The 23313-nt window shown below is 40.8% G+C and overlaps 1 long non-coding RNA gene across 1 annotated transcript in view; it reads left to right on the forward strand.

Moving 5' to 3' along the window:
- The window catches only part of LOC135420084 (uncharacterized), a 410960-nt gene that overhangs the window by 20288 nt on the left and 367359 nt on the right, over positions 1-23313 (forward strand). The window lies entirely within an intron of this gene.

The raw sequence follows: 23313 nt of genomic DNA on the forward strand, positions 1-23313 counted from the left end.
CATCTCTTCCGGTCTGGTTGTGATATGTTTACATTTCCGCAGGAGCGCCCATTGGGCAGAATTTCAAAACTTCTAGGGGTTTCCACCCCTTGGGGTCTACCACTTTTCTTAGCCTCTGGGGGAAAACAAGGTTCAAACCACGACACAAGGGTAGCAAGTAGCCAGCTTTTCCATGTCATCAAACACTGAAATGTTTTCTATATTAATACAGATTTTCCCAGGTAAAGAGGCTATTGGCCAAATCTAGGAGTCACAGATATTGTTACTCATAAACTCTTCCAAACCTTATTTGCCAGTCACATGGTGAAGAAAGGATAGCCAATTCCAGTTCCTACTGTGTGCTCTCTGCTATACAAGAAATGTTTTTTTGTTGCATTTCTGGATAAATCACTTTTAGGAGAGTCAGCAGGGAACCAGTTTATACATCATGTATGATGTCTTTGAAGCCTGTCTTCTGCTCTGTATCACGGCAGTGAGCCAAACATTTAGATGCCTTCTTGGCTTGCACTTCATGATACTGAGTGCATGCACCTATGCCTGTTTATGAATCTATATTGGCCACTAGATTTGGAATTTGTTATTGTATTGTAAAACCGTTGTTTCATTACAACTACCTTGGCAATAAATTCTGTATCAGCATGAAGAAAGATTTTACTTGTGGCACTTCTCAGTTTCCTATCCACAGAATACTATTTCTTGGTATAAACATCAGACTTCCCTGCAGTCTGGGTTATGCCAGAAAATTATGTTTGTAGAGATTGGAGACTGCAATTTGTAGACAAATGAATCTTGGAATGAAATCGAATGGAAAAAGAATGAAGCAAGGAAGCCTAGCTGATGTTCTAGCTCAGACATCCTGTCTTAATGTGGAAGTCTGAAAAGAAAATCAAGAAGCAAAACAAAGAACATTGATACAATCATATGGGATCCATGTTACACACGATATATATGCCAGATTTATAGCTCATGCAAGCATACAAATGGATAAAACAAGCCTGACATTTTGTTTTTCTCTAGCAGATTAATGTGATCAGCTCACTAATGTCAGTTGCAAGCTACAGATGGAGTGGGTCTCAAGGAGGAAACTCTAAAGAAACACAAACAGCATTCTGTGAATGCTGTCTGTGGTACCACAGAAGGTGTTGCAAGGACTACAAGGGAAAAAATGCTTACTTTCGTACTCACTTTTTTGCAGATTCCTTCCCTTAGAATTGAAGAAGATGTGTATGAAATTAATTTAAAAAGAAATAAAAGAACAAAAACCAGTAGAAAAACAGGGGTTATTAAAAAATAGTTCTGCTTTTTTCCGCAGGTGCAATCACATGGTCTAACAGAAGTTATTACATCTCCCTAAAAAAATTGATTTTATCATATTCTGAGACTATGAGAGCCACTTACAGAAACATTATTCTAAAAGATAAAGTATAGCACAGGAAGAGTTTGAGAACTGTAGAACCCAAAGCTCAGGTGGAAAGGCGCAGTCCAGGTGGTTGCTGGTTGGAAGGCATATTGTCACATGGACAGAAATAAGAGTCTTCTCTTATAAAAGCAGGTTTTGATACCGCAGTTCTCATTAACTCTAAATGCTTGTTGATATAAGTGAAAATGTTAGCAAAACTTCAAATTTTTATTACAAATGTTACATTTCAGTTATCATTTTATAGCAATTACTGCAGGTTTTTGATGCAACAGGCCTTGCATTTTAGCAAGTAGTTAATAAAAATACGATGTTAACTGAATCACATGAATGTCATTGAGTGTCAAAATAGCAAATTCCAATCATACAAACACTGGCTTACGTCCACAGCTCTAAGGGCATATAGTCTGTTTACATTGGGGTAAAGCTAGCCATAGCTCTGGCTTTTCCCAGAAGAAAGCAGCCACGCAGGAGACCTGTTTTTAGTCCTTCCATTTTCACCAGCAGACCGATTCTGTATCTCTTTAATTTAACTCTCAGTTCCTAATCACCCAGGCCAAATCACCAGTATGCAGTTCTCTAGAGCAACAAATCATCTTGGACAAGAAGAACGTTGTGACCTTGAACATAGAGAAGTAAAATCAAAATGTTGATGTGGCACTTAAGGACAAGGTTTATCGGTGAACTTAGCAGTGTTCGGTTAACGGTTGGACTCAATCTTAGAGGTCTTTCCCAACCTAAATGATTCTATAATTCTATGATTCTAAGAAAAAATAAAACAGCATGCAATTTTTTGGTCCCACCATATAATTTTCACTCACATAGTGTTCTGATTTGTGAATGCAGATTGCAAATACCACTACCACTTTAAAAGTAGTGCCAGTATGAAGAAACCAGGCTTTGAATTTTTGTACATAATTTAAAGATATTTTACGCAGGCACACTAGATTAAGGGGGTCTTACAATATACTGGAATCACACCATAACTATTTATAAACACATTCAGTTAATGTGTAAAGAAATGGATGTACTCATACAACAATGGGAAAAAAAGGCTTAAATGGAACTGAACTGATCTGAATATTCATTGGGGAGATCTCAGTTCAGATGAAGTTTCTGATTTCTTTATGATGATTTATTAAGGTGTAAAATTACCAGAGTGATTAACCAACACATTTAAATTTTATGTGTAAAACCATTAACAAAATCTAGACATCAACAAATTTCAAGTAAATTATGTTCATCTTACACACTCAAGACTCACGAATATATGCTTCTATGGTCTTCTTACTGTTACTGAAAAAATAGTAATCAAATATTTATATGAGGTGAATTTTCACTTGGTAATATTCATCATCCTTTTCTACACTTTTAAACCTGGTTAGTGACAGTTTTCTGTATTGTATTGATGCCTTGTATTAAGGATGATGACCTATAAGAAACTTAATACCCTCAAAACTGCATGGCACTTATTGATGGGTTGTAGAAACACAGACATAAATTTAATTATATCAATATAACATCATATAAATGCCTTTTTTTTTTTTTGTTGGATTTCTTTAGGAGATTAAATACTCATCTCTGCCTTTTTGCCTTGAAGTGGATTAAATGAGCGTTGGCCCAGATCCTCAATGTCTGTTCCACTATGCAAGTGCCACAGCTTTGATGAGGAAGTAAAGTAGGCTGCACCTTCCTCTGTTGTGCAGGTGACACAGCCTGGATGAGGAACTAGGATGCATCTTTGTTCAAGAGTGGTAAGGACACTGCTCCAGAGTGCACATCCCTAGCATGCACAATCTGACTCATCTCAAACTATTCCACAGGGGCTTTGGGCATTATCATCCTTTCCACATCCCTTTCCGCAAGCTTTACTAAGGGAATATTTCCCACACTGAATAGTATGTGCAGGTTTATGGCATTCTCAATTGGAAGTGAGAGTTGGTTAATTGATAAAAGGATAAGCTGACAATTAAAAATATATTTATAATGCAGAGGGGAGAACATTTCAAAGAGATAAAGGAAACAAATAATTATACAAACAGCTACCAGCATACTGGATAAAATTCATATATTCTTCATTCATGAGCAAAATTTTAGTCATGAAAAATGTAAATGAAGCAAGATAAAAAAGAAGAAAGGGAGGTAAAGTCAGAGTAAGTGAAACATAAATAACATGTTTAGAATTTACAGGAAAACCCAAGAGCTAATATTTGATAAAACACATAGGCTAATAAATTAAAACACACAGGTTAAATAGTCTGTAATTGCACATCCTTAATACAAAAGCACATGCTTAACCACACTGGTAAATCAGCTGCATTTCACAGCTTGGGCCCCTTTTGTACAGTGATAAACACAAATATACATCTATTTCAGTGTCTTGACAGTCATCCATTCTGAGGGGTCATGCCAGTGTTTTAATCTCCCATTTCTCCCAGAGACTCACTGTGTCTCTGTTGGCATCCTGGTGCATCAGTTCACTTCACCTTCTGGCTTACAAGGTCTCTCATATTTTCATTCAAATATTTCCCTTCTTAAGCTAATGTGCAAGGTGACTCAACAATAAAGCCCAAAAATCTAAAATGAGTCATTGTGTCTCTAAATATCAGAACCAAATCATTGCCTGGGCATATTGCTGCAAGCCCTGTTCTTTTCACCTTCATCACTTCAGTACAGTTTATTATTCTTATTCATTGAATCATATCCAAAATTAGAAAAAGAATTTGAGGTAGGGTAATATCACAGAATCATGGGATGGCCTGGGTTGGAAGGGACCTTAAATATCATCTGGTTCCAACCCCCTGCCATGGGCAGGAACCCCTTTCTCTAGATCGGGTCACTCAGAGCCCCTGTTCTATAAAGGGATTACAACAGTTATGAGAAGAGTTGAAAATTTAATTAATACAACAACTGCCACAAAATACTGAACAATAAACAACTCTAGTAATTACTTTCCTAATTAAGTTTTGAATTAAATTTGAAATTTAAGAATTTTCTAATTCTTCCCACTAAAATTTGTGAGTCTTTCAAATAAAAAAAAAATCTCATTTCTCTGTGTGTTAGCTAAGGTTTTAAGTTTGGTCTGTTTACGTTATTGTTACCATCCCCTCTGAGACAGTCTCTTTCAATTGTTCTTCTTATATACATTGAAGCTATTGCTTCATTTGTTATTAAAAAAACCCCTCAGAATAAGAACATAAAAGACACTGAATGCATGGGATTCTAACTGCAGCTATTACAGTCCAAGAATCTTCACTCTACCAAAGAAAACACAGTACTGTCCGATTCTTGACACTTTCGAATGAAAACAAACATATACTAACTTTCAGACTGGTTTTCGAGCCTGAGTAGGATTTCAAATACTCCAGCCTTCCTTATCACTGCTTTAAAATTAATACACACATAAATAAAGGCATAAATAAATGAAGAAAAGTTATGGAGGCAACTTTAACATGGAATAATCTAGCTAAAATCAAGGTAGTCACTTCATTCTGAAATATTCTGCTGTGTTAGGAATATGTTTTCAAACTATATCACAATCTAGTTAAGAGTAGGAGTTACCACAATGCTATTAGTACATCAAAAGGTAATGCAATAGAGTCAGGTGAGCTGGCACTAACCAGCATAACTAACATTACATGATACCACTAAAACAAATTCATTTTGCATACTTTATTATCTTTGCAAAGATTTCCTCATGCAACAGTATTTTTGCGCTTAGGCCCAAAGATTTCATATCAATCAGTTAAGAAATCTTTTCTGTTTCTGGCAGATTAGAGCTCTGCTTGTTGAATGTATATTTCTTTTCATTACTACAACTAAAATTTATCTATAGTCTAATAAAAAAATTTGTCCTTAGGATATGACACCAGAGTTTCTGAATAAGTGAATAGAAGCCTAATTTATGTAGGGAACACTGATTCAATCTTTAACTATAGAAGCATGAACTGTTACCTCTGTAATTACCAGTCAATCTCAATCTTTCCTAATTAAAGTTTTCCTCTGGTGGCATGTACTTAACCCTTAGTTTTTATTCTACAATATATGATTGCAATTGAACCAGTGTAAATTAAATGATATCGTTGTGTCTGAATACACAATTTGATAGAACTTCATACTTCCTCATTGCCAGAACAATATCATAACAAAAAAATACATTTGACTTTCATCAAATTATGAATTCATCCAAGTAACAAAGAAAATATGTAACTTACCTAAACAAGAATCTCTTTAATCCTAGGTCAATTCTTTTTTCTCATATAAGAAATTTTAGAAGTCTACTATATGAAAGAACTGTGACAAAATCTGTTACTAACATAAACAGTATGAAACAAAAACCCACACACTTCACATTTAATGATGAAATTTTTTTCTTAGATTTTATTAAATAAAATTCTTCAGACTAGTATTCCCTAATATTTTACTGTTAGTTAGACATAGCAATGTCTATTATGATTGCTCCCAAATTTCCATCATTAGTCACTGTTTTTTGACTTATTTAAAATGATGCCAAATATTTATCACCTGAAGTGAAATTTCCCTGATTCAGTACAAAGTTTTCAACTAGATTGGTTCAATCATTTCCAGAACAAAAGCTTACATAGTGTAATTTGTTCTTGGTTGTACATATGCGGGTAGATGTAGTCATTACTCGCATGATCATAAAATTTACCACTAAGGACTCATTCAGGGTCTGAGGACGGACCATACTTCTTAGAAGATGTCATGTTTTAAGCCCAGATGGAAGTTAAGCCCCAGGCATCTACTCCTCTCCCCCCCACCCACTCCAGAGAGAGACAAAATGCAGAGATAATGGGTTGAGATAACAATTTATTGGAAAGAACAATGAGGTAAGAAAACAAACAGTAACAGCAACAATACTAAATAACAACAGTGTATAAAAGAGGGTGATTCCATGTAAAATGCTCACCAAGTCTGACCTGAACCATCCCACTGTTCCCTCTACCAAGTTTTTTCCCAAGCCTGAGACAATGTAAAAAAACAATGGTGGTCAAATCCCCCAGTTGGGATCAGCACCACCCCGCCGCTCTAACCACTGCCTGCTCTCCCAGAAAAGGGCAAATGGCAGCAGAACCTCCACGTGGCACCCGTTTTTTTCCACCCAAAGCCTTGCTCTCAGAAGTGAGAATCTCTTACTTCTTCCCCCCAGCAATGACATGGGGGGTACAGAATAACAACCTAGACACACCCACACAGATCCAGGCTCTACCCTCTCTTGGCTACTGTGAAAAAATTAACCCCATCCTTGGCCAAAACTAGGACAGAGAAAAGCTATTTCATTATAGCTTCCTTACTATTAAGTATGCATCTCCAGATGTTATTTAGTGAACACTGGAACTAGAAAAGAACATTTGAGTCTAAGAGAACTCTTCTTAGTGATTTTATACAGTGCCTGGATATAACAACTGAGTGCTTCTCCAGTATTAATCATCTGAACTGCAGTGAATGAAGGCACTGTTATTCCCATTTTACTGATGCACAGGAATAAAGATTAATATATATATATATATTTATAAAAAACCCTCTAATTTTATGCCCAAATCCAGTTCCCATTGGCTTTTCTTGCAGCTGACTTTTCATTATCAGTTGTGCACACATATCTTCCTGACATTATGATGCAGAATGAAACACATACAGAAGCTAGATTTGTAGTGCATAGCAGAAAATTAGGATAAAACTAGTGGTAACTCTGAATCCAGGCTTGTATTCTGAAGCTCATAGAAGAACCTACTACAGAACAACCACCAACATGAAGTATGTGCAAGATGTATATATATTTCTATTGCACTGGAGCCATGTAAATTAATATCAGAAGCAGAATATGTGTTACACATGAGTGTATTACTTGTAATATCTTTAGGTAAAGGTTTACTGATTCCAATTAAAAAAAGTTTTACTACCCATCCAGCTCCTTAATAAACTCAGGAGATACTTTAAGTACTATGTTTGAGATGCATCAAACACAACATGGCTAGCCAGTTGAAGAATGTGATTGTCCCACACTACACTGTACTGGAGTAGCCCCATCTCGAGTACTGCGTGCAGTTTGGGGCACCACAATATAAGAAAGATATGAAGGTATTAGAGAGTACCAAACAAGGGTGACTCAGTATGGTTAAGGGTCGTGAGGGCAAGACTTGTGAGCAGTGTCTGAGGTCACATGGTTTGTTCAGCTTAGAGAGGAGAAGGCTGAGAGGTGACCTCAATGCAGTCTACAGATTCCTTAAGAGGCACAGAAGTGGGGAAGATGCTGATCTTCTCTCTTTGGAGACAAGTGATAGGACAGGAGGAAATAGAGTGAAATTGCATCAGTGGAAGTTCAGATTGGACATTAGGAAAAGACTGAAAAGGTGGCCAGGCACTGCAACAGTCTCCCAAGCCTATCAGAGTTCAAGGAGCATTTGGACAATGCTCTTAATTATATGGCTTGGTTTTAGGCAGTCCTGCAAGGAGCAAGGTATTAGACTCAATGACCCTTATGGTTCCCTTCCAACTTGAGATGTTCTATGATTCTATGAATCTATGATTTTTAACAGAATTTACCATAGGCAAAACTATATGGTGGAGAGGAAATGTAATCTGCACTTTATTTCTTTCTTCTTTCTTTTCTGGCACACAATTGTTTGTATTGCTTTGCTTGAGGGAGTGAGACAGATCTCTTTATGTCAGTTACCCACCCACCAATGAGAAAAATAACATTATTAAAAAAAAAAATACAAAATTGCATGTCATCTTATCAGACAAAAAATATCTCAGGGACAGGGTGTGCTTCTTGAGGCGTCCTGTGCAGGACCAGGAGATGGACTTAATGATCCTGATGGGACTTAATGATCCTTAATGATCCAACTCAACATATTTTATGATTCTCTGATCATGCCTAGAAGAAAGCTGAAAGGCAAGTTGCTGAGAGAAATTCCTTCTGAGATGAGAGGGAGGTGGTTGGCAGTTGCTTTGAGGAATTAAAATGAGGTAATACAGTTTTAGAATTCTTATATATCTAAGCTTTTTTGCAACAAGTTACTTGAGATTCAAGACAGGACTAGAAAAAATATCGGAAAAAAATCAGATAGAACATAATCAGAAAATCTAAATTATTAATTTTGTTAAACTTCCCACTCTGAGAGTTAATATTCTTTTTTCTGTCTGATAAAATATCTTTGTATTAGAGTGCAACAATACTGTCACCTGGTGGTTAAATTTACTAGTAATGGTCAATCAATTCCACATAGAAAACAGCTATTAAACACTGCAAAATCTATGACCTAAACAGCTGAATGAGTTGTTGAGACTCATGAACAATTTAATGCTAATAGCCAAACCATGATATCATTAATTATGGTAAGTGGAGCTAGTATCATGGCAGTGGGTCAAGAAACCAGTAACTAAGTACTCTGTTACAGAAAAAGTAAAAAAGTTGGCCCTACATGATTCTACTAGCAATTGATTCTGCAGATTTTTCTCTGAACTAATCTTCTCATTGAAATAAATAAATTGTTCCAGGGGTAAGAAAATATGAGGGTAAGAAAACACAGAAAAACAGCTTTTTTTCAGTGTAAATATGGCACATTTTGGCTTCCAATAGCTAAATAAACCAAGGATAAAGAAAAAAATAGGAATTAAACAGTATCAGTGTTTTAACTGATAAACCATATTACACATACATCTTGCTGTTTCAGTTATAGAAGACAAACCCAAAGAAAGGTATGTTCATTTTGGAACATATTGAGGGGTGATAACCCTTAATCCTGTGGAAGTACATTTCAAAATAATATGTAGATTCTCAGTTTCAGAACTCTACACAGATGAATTGTATCAATGCAGCAGAAGCACAATATCTTTACTTTAGCTTTCAACTACTTCACTTCTATAAAATCAATTTCCTGAATATCTGAAAAAGTGAAATCCTGAATTTGATTTTATAATATCCAGTAGAGCTGATACATTCACAGTTATTTTGATGACAAGGAAAGGGCTGTTTTCATTCCTTTAGTCATTATTATGCTCTCTCTTCTGCTTCTTATCCTTCCCTTGAGCATAATACAAAGTACGTGATGATTATCCTGTTTATGACTCCAGTCTCTTCACCTTTCAGGACAAAAGTTATATGCATCCAAAGAGTTCTCTGACAATGGAAAATCTTGAAGTACTGATGGCATAAAATTATCTGTTTCTTGCAAACAAGAACTAAGAAGGTTGTGAATAAATAATTCCAAGAATTTCTTCCTTGAAATGACATCTCTCCTAATGTTAGAAAAATACCACTTGATTCTGCCATACATGAACTTCAGTCTTCTGAACATCAGTCAGAAACACAAGGTGGGCTACAGTCCGAGCTGATCAACTATCATCTTGGGCCTCTTGTTACAGAAACCACTCTAGATCTTTAAAATGCATTCCTTTACTAAACAACCGTGGTTTTCTCTTGCTAAAAGTTATTTTAAGGCAGTGGTTTTGTGAACTCAGAGTGCACTCTGATGTCTGACTAGTTCCAAGTTGCTGCAGGTAAGTAAGAAAATGCATCAGTAGGAAAACTGATGCTTTGGGGTCTCAATGATCAAGAGGCAGGCCAGAGACTCGGGACACACAGGTTCCTGTTACCTCTTGAATTTCTCAATCCAGGATAGATTCTGTCATTTTTATGTTTCACCTGATTCTTTCAATTCTCTAAAATAAGGAAACTGTACACATGCTACAAAGAGGCTGTCTTGAGCTTTTTGAGTTCAAAGCTCTTTGAGGCAATGTTTTACCATGTCAATGCTGTTTCTCTCTCCTTCAACACAGCTTCAGAATAGACTAGGAGGCATTTGTTACCCTTCATCTTGGATCTGCAGCTAGATAAGAACTTAAACACTTGGACTGAAGTCCAATAAACTGAGAAGAAAATAAATACTTATATAATACTTAGACATAAGCTATAGCCAACAATGATATTTCAATTACATTATCCATTTGCTTGTGTTCTCTGTAATGTGTGCAATCCATTGAGTACTGTCTCAGTTTAATGACACTGAAGTGTTTTGCTAAGGAGGATGAGTTATGCGGTAGACCAAACTCCTCTCTCTAAGCAATTGTAAATCTGAAATTAAGAGGCTCCAGTTGAGGAAGTATGGAGAAAAAAAGACAACAGCCCTTTATTAAAGGATATATGTGTATTGGCAGAACAACAAAAGAACACAAAAACAACTAAACAATAATCCTGTACCCAAAAGTCCCCCTCAAAAAGGAAACAGTTCAGTACTTTCTGCCTTTTGGTGCAATTCCAACCACGGCCAGCAGGGGGCGCTGTTGGATCACTGGAGGAGCAGAGCCTGCAGTTGCTCGGTGCTGGTCGGCAGGGGGCGCTGTTGGGCTCTGGCGGTCGCTGCGGGGCCCTGGTGTGCGGGAGAAGCCAAAATGGAGATCTCCCCCCCACCGAGAAGGGGAAGGGGAAAAGGGGAAAAAGGGGTTCTTCCCATGAACTCACGCTGTCGGCAGCTGGCTCTGGCCAGGACTCCCCCAAAGGTTCTTCTACAGAAGGATCAAGCCTCTCCAACGAAATCTGAAAAAGTCCAGGCTGGGGGCAGAACAGGGCGCAGGAGAATGGAGGTGAACCAGGGCCAGAAGCAATGAGATGACCCCACTGAAAAACAAAACAAACTTTAAAACTACACACACACATCCCCTCCCTGAGTCAGGGCAAAAGTGAAGTGCCTGCTGTTTCCGGAGGAGAGGAAAAAAAACCTCCCCCCCCCAGTCTTCTGACAGCCATCAGTCTGGAATGCAAGCCTGCTAGTTAGTTCTTTTGTGTGTGTCAATCACCCTAGGCAAACCACCCTCCCCCTCCCTTGTTCAACATCTTTCTTTTACAGTGATGCAGGGGAAAGGAAAAATTCCCCACTCAGTTGTTTTAGAACAAGTAAACCTATGACATTATCCACCTCTAAGTACAAATTCTCTTTATGGAAACTCCTCTATGGGCTGTGATTTTTTCCCAAGTGGAAGGCAGACCAAATTGCTTTATTCTATTAGAACTCCTTAGAGTATCACAGTACAGGTGGTAGAGCTTTATTAATGAAAAAAAAAAAACCAAACATTTCCTACAGACTCATCACCTTGATTCTTTTTCCTCATCCTCTGTGAGACTAGAGTGTCAGTTCTGCCTCTGGCTCCTCATTACTGTCCCCCTATTTTTTCATACCTTCTTTTCTCTTCAATTTTACCCATGTTAGTGTGCAGCAGCGGAGGAGAAAATTGGAAAAAATGGACATTCAAATTCTCATTTTTTTTCAACCACTGAAATCAGACACACCTCAGAGACACAAGGGTCAGTAAATCACACCATTTTAAGGTAGGTTATGGAATATATTTATAACAGGGGGGTTTTTTAACTTTTCAAAAAGACAAACAAAAAGAGGCCAAGGAAATACATTTTGAAAGAGAGTTTAAAAATTAAGGGAACCATAAGGCCCCTACTTTAGTTAGTTATTCAGTTACCCTGACTGGGTAACATTCTGAGCTTAGAGGGACTCATCTGTGCAACAGAAGAGCAAACCACAAAAATGAAAAATCTTCTCTACCTGTTTCGGCTTAGCAGAAGTCAGGATATCAATATACACAACCCAACACAACTCATTGAGTTCTTTTCTTCCTATTGCGTGGAAGCATCAGGGCTTCATCTAGTGTTCCTAAAGAAAATTACAGTTAAAAATAATAAAACCTAAGCCAAACCATGATACACAGCAATATTACTAGTTCAGACAATTTCCTCTTAACTGTTATCAGAAACAATGTCCCATATTTTATACAAAGTTCAGACTGCTGCTTACATACATGATTCACAATATTACCCATCCTACAAAATGTACTGAGAGTGCCTTACTCTAGAGATCATACGCACCTAGTCCAAAGTGTCCAGAATTTTGTTAAAGTTTCCTTGATTTTTTAATTTTTTTTAAAATCAGTTTTGTATTTAGAATGTATCAGTATTCAAATACAAAGCAAAATTTCATTTGGTTTTAATTCTCCATTTCAACACAGCTATGGCTCGCAATTAAAGTGGCTTGAGCCATTAAAGTGGCTTGAGTCACTTAGTCAGTGATGTCAGAATACATCATATCCCCCACATGAAGTGCCGTAGGAAAGTTGTTTTCTATCTAATTGTTTCAAAAGAGCTGAGCCAGTTTAAGAATAGGGTACTAATCTGCTCCTGATTATGCTGACATCCAGCTCAAGGTCAATGAAGAAACCAAGGAGAACCTCTTCAGGAACTGAGTTAGACTACTCCTAACATGGTACAAAATTTAGAAAAACAAAATACAAACTGTTTAGGAAAACAAAATACAAACTGTGGCAAAAAAAACTTTCTGGGAGTGTCTAGCAATGTACAACAAACAGTGTAAGACTCTTACATCCTCCTGCAAACTGCTGACCATAAAAAGCTCTGAAGATGCTTAGTTAATTTTCAAAGCAGGCCCAGAAGATTATTTTCTATGTGGAGTAGGTCAAGATATACAGAAAGAAAGGTAACTTAACTCTTACTGATGTCATTATATGCATCAGAGACCTTAGAATGTGTAAAATGAGTACTGTATGGAAATAGGAAGTCATGAATAGCACGGACGTTGAAGAAGTTACATTTTCAGGTATCCCCAGTTCTAGAATAATTTCTTCCTTGCAAATATGAAATGACACTAGTTCCCATTATACCCAGAAATAACTTTTCAACATGGTTTTATTGCTATTGTATGCTTCTATTCCACCAGTACTTATTTTTTTAAATTTAATTTTCAACCTTTGTTTAACTTCTAGCTCTAGCAAAGACTATCACTTCAGAAGCATCCACAGAAAGAAATTTATTTTTAGCTAAGTTGAGTGTAGCTTCCATTGGCTTGGCAATATTTTTTAGTAACAAGCCCATTGCTGGTATAGATAACTGGTTTATATTGTTGCATAGCCCCCGGAAAATGTGGAAGGCACACTGTGCTCAGATGTGTCCTTGTCCACAAAGTGAGAACAAACTGTAAAAAACTCTGTGTCTGCCACACTGTTTTCTCTCAAAGTAACTGTGCTGCAGTAGAAGAACCACTCACTTGCACTTTTACATCCCTACTACCCAAATGCAAATATGATTATGAACACTGATTTCAACCAAAGAGTAATTTCACTGTAAGCCAACACGTTCCAATTTTTCCGTATTTTCCATTAAGGGTTGGTGGTACACATCTGCACAAGCAAAAGTCACATTAAGCTTTAAATTCAAAGAGTGATTAATTTACTGCCATTTTAAAAAGGGATCTTTTGTAGAGTTCTAACCTCAATGTCATTTTTCCTTGCCTTCCCTTTCCACAGCCTTCTGAAACAAAAAGCTAGCCAGCCAAAAGGCAGTTTGCAATCAAGTGCTGCTTTCCTTGGTACTAAGAGGTTTCACATAAGACATGATCAACCTCACTTGGGATCATGAGGGTCACTAGCATATTTCTTTGGTGTACCGATACACAGCTCACCAACTCAGTGTGAAGAGGTTTTAATATTTTCCTTCTGTCGTGTTTAGTGTCTGCACAGAAAAAAAGCACTGAGTTTGGTTAATTTACCATAGAGATTAAGCTGGATGGTTGCTCTCAGTAAATCACACAATTTATTGACAGTTCATTTACTGAGGCTTACTGCTGACTCATGTTTAGACAAACAACTAGGAAAAAGATATTTTCTGGTTACTATAGGCCAACCTCTCCTAGAAATATTAATTTATAGTGTATGAAACTTCAACTGCGAAGCAAAATTAACATAAATAATTCCAGTAAAATACCCCAAACCCCAACATTTCAGACATAAACCTACAAGAAATCTAGGCTGATTATCAGAATTATGGATCAATGAAACTTATTTTAACAGATTGCTTAGTCATCATCATCATGGCTAGGCTTCGCGAACGAAGGTTTGGGAAGAGCACTACCCACGTTTGTTGCAAGAGCGTTGGTGGCTAAAAAGGTCAGTACAAGATAGACACGTCCGGTTGCAAAAGGCACAGCAGAAAGACTCTTTAGGAGGTATATTCTGCAAGGCACGATCCTTTCTGCGTTGCCTTTTGTCCTCGAGAGTGATCCTGCCTGCATTCTCAAAAGTATCAGCAGCGTTGAAGATAGTGTGTCTCCAGACCTCCTGATTGGAGGCCAGAGTAGACCAGTTATGTTGATCAATATGGCCAAGGCTGAGATGTTGTATCTTCTCTTCGGGGCTCCTCTCTTGCGGCAGCCAGTGACAAGTTCACCATAAAACAAGATCTTAGGGAGGCGGTGATCTTTCATCCTTGAGACGTGCCCTGCCCAACACAGCTGTGTTCTCAGCAACATGGCCTCAATACTTGTGATTACTACTTGTTCTAGAACAGATGTATTGGTTACATAATCTGACCAGTGGATGTTTAGGATTGAATGGAGGCAGCGTTGATGGAAGTGTTCTATGAGTCACAGGTGGTGGTGGTAGATGACCCATGATGCAGATCCGTATAAGAGAGTAGACAGCACTATGGCTCTGTAAACACTGATCTTGGTACTTTTCTTCAAGTGTTTATTGCACCAAACTCTCTTATGAAGCTTTCCGAAGGCACTATACACCTTTGCTAACCTGTTGTCTATCTCTCCTTCAATCTTACCATTCGAGGAGATAAGGCTGCCTAGATAATTAAACTGCTGGACTGATTTGAGCTCTGATTGGTCGATGGTGATGTGGGGATGATGGAAGACTTCCTGAGGTGACGGTTGATAGAGAACTTCTGTCTTCTTTAAGCTGACTTCCAGCCCAAAGAGCTCAGCAGCATCTGCAAAGCAGGATGTTAAACGCTACAGAGCTGCTTCTGTGTGGGGAACAAGGGCAGCGTCATCAGCATAAAGCAGCTCCCAGACAAGATGGTTTAAGGTCTTAGTGTGGGCCTTCAGTTGCCTTAGGTTGAAAAGGCTCCCCATCAGTATGATATCGAATGTAGATACCATCCTGATCCTCGAGGTCTGCCATGGCCCTTTGAAGCATCATGCTGAAAACGTCTGTGAATAGGGTAGGAGCGAGAATACAGCCTTGTTTCACACCATTCTTTATTAGAAAGGGCTCAGAAAGCGTGTTGCTATATCTGACTTGGCTGTGCTGATCCTCATGGAGTGAGATGATCATTTTAAGGAACTTGGGGGGACAATCTAAACGTTCCAAAATCTGCCATAGACCTTTTCTGCTCACAGTATCGAAAGCCTTGGTGAGGTCAACAAAGGTTACATAGAGACCTTTGTTCTGTTCCCTACACTTCTCTTGCAGTTGTCTGAGAACAAATACCATGTCTGTGGTGCTCCTGTTGGCTCTGAAACCACACTGACTTTCAGGTAGAATTCCTTCTGCTATAGCGGGTATTAGTCTGTTCAAAAGTATTCTTGCCAGGATTTTGCCAGCAATGGAGAGCAGAGTAATACCACGGTAATTTGAGCAGTCTGATTTAATTCCTTTTTTCCTGTACAAAGTGGTGATGACTGCATCAGGAAGGTTGGATGATAGTTCGCCTAGTTCCCAACAGCGCACCACAAACTCGTGAAATTTAGCATGGAGTGCAAGGCCCCCATGTTTCCAGATTTCAGGTGGAATTCCATCAACCCCAGCTGCCTTGCCAATTTTCACCTGCTGTATGGCCTTGAGGATTTCTCCCAAAGTGGGGGCAGTATCCAATTCGTATTTCACTGGTTGTTGTGTGATGGACTGAATTGTTGAGTCTCGGACTACACAGTTGGTACTGAAAAGAGTCTGAAAGTGTTCAGACCATCGATTCAGAATGGAGGTTTTATCTGTTAGAAGCGTTTGATCATCAGCGCTGAGTAGAGGGCTTTGGACTTGGTATGTAGGCCCATATGCTGTTTCAAGGCCTCATAGAATCCTTTATGATCACCCGTATCTGTGTATAATTGAGTTTTTTCAGCTAGATCGATCCACCACTTGTTCTGGATGTCACAGAGTTTCTGTTGGAGCTTGCTGCATGCAAGACGAAAGGCTGTTTTTCTTGCGTGACAGGATGGCAGTGCAAGGTGTGCTTGGTGAGCGGTTCTCTTCTTCCTCAACAATTCCTGGATCTCTTGTTTGTTTTCATCAGACCAGTCCTTGTTCTTCTTGAAGGAGAACCCTAAGGATTCTTCAGAGGACTGCAGGATGCTGTTTTTAATATGTTGCCAAATCGTTTCAGGAGAGGAATCTGTAGAATCTATGGAATGGTTTTTGAGCCTAGTTTGAAGATTTGCCTGGAATCTGACTCTCACTGTGGCTGATTGGAGATTGTTAACTTGGAGTCTTCTCCTTGGGATACTGCCCCTTCTAGGTTTGAATTTAAGACTGAAGTTAAGTTTGCAGCGCACAAGCCAATGGTCTGTTTGGCATTCTGCACTGGGCATCACGCAAGTATGGTGGACATCGCAGACATTTCTCCATTGCATCAAGACATAATCAATGGAGGTGCCAATGCTTATATCTGGGATGCATCCAGGTTGTCTTTAGACTGTTTTTCTGCTGAAAGATAGTATTAGTGATGGTGAGCTGCTGCTCCGCACAGAATTCTAGCAGAAGTCGACCATTGCAGTTTCCAACACCATGCTTGCCTAATATTCCTTTCCAGGCTTCAAAATTCTTTCCTACTCTGGTGTTGAAATCACCAAGGATAATGATCTTATCACCTGCAGGCACCTTTTGGGTAAGGTGGCGCAGGTCAGTGTAAAATTTATCTTTTTCAGCAGGGTCAGCTTGGAGAGTTGGGGCATATATACTAAAGAGGACAACGTGTTGCTTGTTGTGTAGTGGAAGACATAGGGAGATAATGAGGTCAGAGTGATCTGTCGGCAGATTTTCGAGTTTAGGAGCAATAGAGTTTTTGATCATGAAGCTGACTCCCGAGAGATGCCTTTCGGTTCTAGATTTACCTGACCAAAAGAGTGTGTAACCGGCACCATGTTCTCTGAGGCTGCCTTCCTCATGAAGGTGAACTTCACTGAGAGCAGCCATGTCGATGTTAAGATGAGCCAGTTCATGGGCAATTAGGGCAGAACGATGCTTAGGACATCCGCTATCCGCAGAATCGAGCGTGGTTCTGATATTCCAACATGCTAGAGTTAATTTAGGTACACCTTTGGAGGCAGGTGCATGACTTTGTCTTTTGATCTTTGTGCGACCGCATTGGAAGAAGATGCCCGTTGGCCTGCAGTTAACCAACCGGGTGAAAGTGGAGATGAGCTTTGTTTAGGCCACCTTTTCTACTCCCCTCTCCGAGTGGAGCAAGCAGTGCTGTCCTTGAAAAGGCTGTTTGGTCGTTCAGGGTGCTGCCCCAAGAGACTGTCATCTCCAGTCAATCTCAAATGACCAATATCCTGACCTACCTGCATGCAGGGTTGGGTCTGCGGCTTCCAGTGCACCTTTCACCTGCCATTTTGACCCTTGCTCACCATTACAGGGCTTTGTGAATGTGGGTAAAGCCTTCAAGCCTGCGCAGTGGATTTTTTTTAAGGTGAGATGCAGTATGCACGGAACTGAACCCACCCTTTAATCCTAAGGTTCATTTGCCAGGGCCAAGCAAGTTTGGACGGTGGCAGCAAGATCCTCAGTACATAGGTTTAATTAGAGTGACCTTCTCTTAGATGGATGGCCTTACAGGGCTAAGGGAGCTCCATCTGCCCGGGGTTGGGATTAGAGTTGTCCTTCTCCTAGGATGACTGCCAGAAGGCTAACGAGCTCCTCCTGCCCAAGAATGTAGTGTATCTGGCCCTATGTTTTTGACCTGTCTGGCATTGGTAACCCTACTGAAGGCATGTACCATCGCCAGCATAGCTCGCAACGACATAGGGGCACACAGGTTTCATTCCTATTAGAATGTTTTGGGCAAGTCTTTCATTTCCCACTTTACTTTACTATCACCTATCTATATACAATCTCAAGGACATACCCAGGAACAACCCTTTGTCCTGACCACCCTTTCAGGATGTAACAAAGCAAAGCAAATATATCTAGAACATGCTGAACCTGGGCAGTAGCTGCAGGTGAGCCAAAAACAGACAAACTGTCCTGGCCCCCGTACCCACCCGAGGTTGGGGTGCCTTTCAAGGCCCCTGCCAGGCCGTGACCCCCATCACTCTAAGAGAACTCACTATCCACCCTGACCTTATCCTTCCCCCACTGTGTTACCACATATCTTCAGGTGCACTGCTCACCTGCGACATTTTGTACAGGATTGCTCTGCTTGCTCTCCCACCAGTCTGAGGACCACGATGGCCCACTCGACACCCTTCCCCTCCCCCAAACCTGGAACGGCAAACCTCTGTGTGCTCCGAAGCTCCCCTCTCCTTTTCCACGGGGGCGCAGTACCCACCGGTGAGGCTCCCCCTCTCTCTCCTTTCTCCTGCCAGGGCCAGAGCAGGGGTCGATCATGACCACACCCGGGGGCCGGGGTCCCCAGAGCTCCACAGGCGTGCCACGGGGGCTTCTGGGGTCCCTGGAGCTTAGTAGCACAGCAACAATAACCATTGAAACTACTTGTAAAGCACTGAACTGCATATCCCTTTTCTCTTTTACAAGCAGTCAATTCCATAAGTTATTCCACCAGGTATTTTGAAGCATCTATTCATTAGCAGTAGAAATAAGAACACCATTTGACTCATTAGAAGCTATGCCTGTAATTTTCAAAAACCTGAGCCTAGAGCTGGTTCTAAAGATCTTCTCTAGGCCATCTGGGTTTAATGGAGAAAACCCCAGGCACAGTCAGAACGCAAGCCCCTTTAGAATCCAGTATGAGTTCATAGAATCATAGATTCAGCTGCGTTGGAAAAGACGTCCGAGATCATCAAGTCCAACCCTTGATCCACTACTGCTGTGGTTACTAGACCATGGCACTAAGTGCCACATTCAGCCTCCTTTTAAAAATCTCCAGGGACAGAGAATCCAACACTTTCCTAGGCAACCCATTCCAATATCTGACAACCCTCTCTGTAAAGAAATTCTTTCTAATGTCTAACCAAAACCTCCCCTGGCACAACTTGAGACCATGCTCTCTTGTCTTGCTGATAGTTGCCTGGGAAAAGAGACCAACGCCCACCTGGTTACAACCTCCTTTCAGGGAGTTGTAGAGAGTGATGAGGTCTCCCCTGATCCTCCTCTTCTCCAGGCTGAACAACTCCAGCTCCTTCAGCCTCTCCGCATAGGACTTGTGCTTGAGTCCCTTCACCAGCCTATTTGCCCTCCTCTGGACCTGCTCCAGCACCTCAATGTCCTTCCTGAACTGAGGGACCCAGAACTGGACACAGTACTCAAGGTGTGGCCTCACCAGCACTGAGTACAGGGGAAGAATCACTGCCCTGGTCCTGCTGGCCACACTGTTCCTGATCCAGGCCAGGATGCCATTGGCCTTCTTGGCCACCTGGGCAAACTGCTGGCTCATGTTCAGCTTCCTGTCAATCCTAATTCTCAGGTCCATTTCTGTCTGGCTGCTCTCCAGCCACGCTGTGCCCAGCCTGTAGCCCTGCATGGGGTTGTTGTGGCCAAAGTGCAGGACCTGGCACTTGGCCTTCTTGAACCTCATCCCCTTGGAATCAGCCCAACTCCCCAGCCTGTCTAGGTTTCTCTGCAGAGCCCTCCTGCCTTCCAGCTGATTGACACTCCCCCCTAGTTTGGTGTCATCTGCAAATTTGCTGATGGTGGACTCAATCCCCTCATCTAAATCATCAATAAAGATATTAAACAGAATTGGGCCCAACACTGATCCCTGGGGGACACCACTAATGACCGGCCGCCAACTGGATGCAGCACTGTTCATCACCACTCTCTGGGCCTGGTCATCCAGCCAGTTCCTAACCCAGCACAGAGTGCGCCTGTCCAAGCCGTGGGCTGCCAGCTTTTTCAGGAGAGTGCTGTGGGAGATGGTGTCAAAGGCCTTGCTGAAGTCCAGGTAGACCACATCCACAGCCTTCCCCTCATCCACCAGGTGGGTCACCTGGTCATAAAAGGAGATCAGGTTGGTCAGACAGGACCTGCCCTTCCTAAACCCGTGCTGGCTGGGTCTGATCCCTTGTCCATCCTGCAGATGCTGTGTGATTGCACTTAGGATGATCTGCTCCATAACCTTGCCAGGCACTGAGGTCAGGCTGACGGGCCTGTAGTTTCCTGGGTCCTCCTCCCGGCCCTTTTTGTGGATTGGCATGACATTTGCCAACTTCCGATCATCTGAGCCCTCCCCAGTGAGCCAGGACTGTTGGTAGATGATGGAGAGTGGCTTGGTGAGCTCTTCCACCAGCTCCCTCATCACCCTTGGGTGGATCCCATCTGGTCCCATAGACTTCTGAGGATCCAAGTGGCTCAGCAGATCACTAACTGTTTCCTCCTGGATTACAGGGGGGCTATTAGATTCTTATCTCTTTCTACAAGCTCCAGAAACCAGCTGTCCTGAGGACAACCTGTCTTCCTGTTGAAAACTGAGGTAAAGAAGGGGTTAAATACCTCAGCCTTTTCCTCATCTTTGGTGACTATGTTCCCCCCCATGTCCAATAAAGAATGGAGGTTTTCCTTGCCCCTTCTTTTGCTATTGATGTATTTGTAGAAGGACTTTTTGTTATCCTTCACAGAAGTGGTGAGATTAAGTTCAAGTTGTGCCTCTGTGTCTCTAATTTTCTTCCTACATGACCTAACTATGTTCCTAAACTCTTTGTGAGTAGCCAGCCCTTTTTTCCATAATCAGTAGGATCTCTTTTTTACCCTAATTTCCTTCAAAATCTCCCTGTTCAGCCAGACTGGTCGTCTTCCCCGCCGGCTGGCCTTTCGGCACACTGGGACAGCCTGCTCCTGTGTTTTCAAGATGTTCTTCTTGAAGGGTGTCCATCCCTGCTGGACCCCTTTGTTTTCAAGGGCTTTTTCCCAGGGTACCTTCTGAACCAGTCTTCTGAATAGGCCGAAATCTGCCCTCTGGAAGTCCAACGCAGAGGTTTTATTGATGGCCCTCCTTGCATCCCTGAGTATTGAAAACTCTATTATTTCATGGTCACTGTGCCCCAGACAGCCTCTGACCACCACATCTCCCACCAGCCCCTCTCTGTTTGTGAACAGGAGGTCTAGTGGGGCCCCATACCTGGTAGGCTCATTTACCAGCTGGAGCAGGAAATTATCCTCTATACACTCTAGGAATCTCCTAGACTGCCTCTTCTCTGCTGTGTAGAGCTCCCAGCAGACATTCAGCAGATTAAAGTCACCCAGAAGAAAAAGGGCTGGCAATTTTGAGACATCTGCCAGCTGCTTGTAGAATAATTCATCACCCTCATCATCCTGATTGGGTGGTCTATAACAGACTCCCACCAGGATATCAGCCTTGTTGGCCTTCCCCCTGATTTTGATCCTACCTTGCCTGTCCCTTCTGAAGAGCTTGTAGCCACCCATGGTAGCACTCCAGTCATGCGAGTCATCCCACCATGTTTCTGTGATGGTGACTACATCACAGCTTTCCTGCTGCATGATGGCTTCCAGTTCCTCTTGTTTGTCACCCCTCCTGCGTGCATTGGTGTACATGCATTTCAGCTGGGCTGCTGATTTCACCCTTAACTTGGGCTTTCCACCCTTAGGCTCCTCTCCAGAGAGCCCCATTTCAATCCCTTCCCCCTTCAAACCTAGTTTAGAGCCCTCCTGATCAGCCCCGCCTACTTATGGGCTAGAGTCCTTTTGGCCTTCCTAGATAGATGAAGCCTATCTGATTTGAAGAGACTAGGTACCATGGAATTTGCCCCATGGTCAGAAAAACCGAAATTCCACCAGTGGTGGAATGTTCTTTGAACATGTTTGCTTGCTATTTACTCTGCCATATTTCTGAAGTGGTAACAGGGTTAGTTAAAACATAAAACATATGCAAATGAAAATGAATGGTGGAAATGCAGTGAAGTCTCTCATTGTAATTAAACTTATCCAATATTTATACAGTTGGAGATCACAAAAAAATGATAGTTAAATCAATCCGACCTTAATGGTGCTTTTCCCTGCACTACAGAACAAATCAAAAAACCCAAAGTCCTTTGCCATGTCACAAAAAGGCAAAGAAGATTGTGGCTCAAGTTTAGAACAAGACATTTGCCACCTTTCTCGGTGTGTGCACATATCAGTATGTCATGGTCTAAGTTATAATCAAGAGTGGCATCTTTTGCTGTAACTCAAAAGCACAATTCAGACTAGATAGGCATACCAGGGGAAACCTTCCAACAGCACTAAAATCTATTCGAGGGTTACAGTTCTTGTAGCTAAGTAGAAAGGCTGTATCATATCAGTGTAGCTAACTATTTCCAAACTTGTTCACATCTATCTGTTCACTTGACAGTCATACTACACTATAGTGTAGTACACTGCAGTATATAAGCTCTATAAACACCCAAAAGTGAAATCTTCATTTCTATACCTTTTTGCATCATGTTGTGTTAACCTTATGATAGAGTATCACATTTGTTTATGTTACATTCTTCTCTGTGTTATCCTCAGACTTCTCCCCTCAACCATGAACATGTTGCATGTGTTGTTAACTTGCTGTCTTCTAATCTACACATATTCTTTCTTAACTCCAGAAATTCAACAGAGTTTCATACAGAATTCCTCATGAAATTTTTATTATTACTTTCCTTTCTTCTCATTAACACAGAAATGTCTCACCTTGGACCTGGCTTTGAAAATTCTCTTGGTTCCACTGTGCACGTGGGTCCAGTTTACTGGGTTATCTAATTTTTTAAAAATTTATTTTACGCATTCCAAGTGTTAAAGTTTGTATTTTTGTCTGTCTAACTACTTGTTTACATTTGGTTTACATAGATTACTATTTTTTTTCCTTACATTATGGGAAGATGTATGTTGTGATCATGACAAAAAAACTC

The sequence above is a fragment of the Pseudopipra pipra genome, chromosome 1 (assembly GCF_036250125.1).
Source record: "Pseudopipra pipra isolate bDixPip1 chromosome 1, bDixPip1.hap1, whole genome shotgun sequence".
NCBI lineage: Eukaryota > Metazoa > Chordata > Aves > Passeriformes > Pipridae > Pseudopipra > Pseudopipra pipra.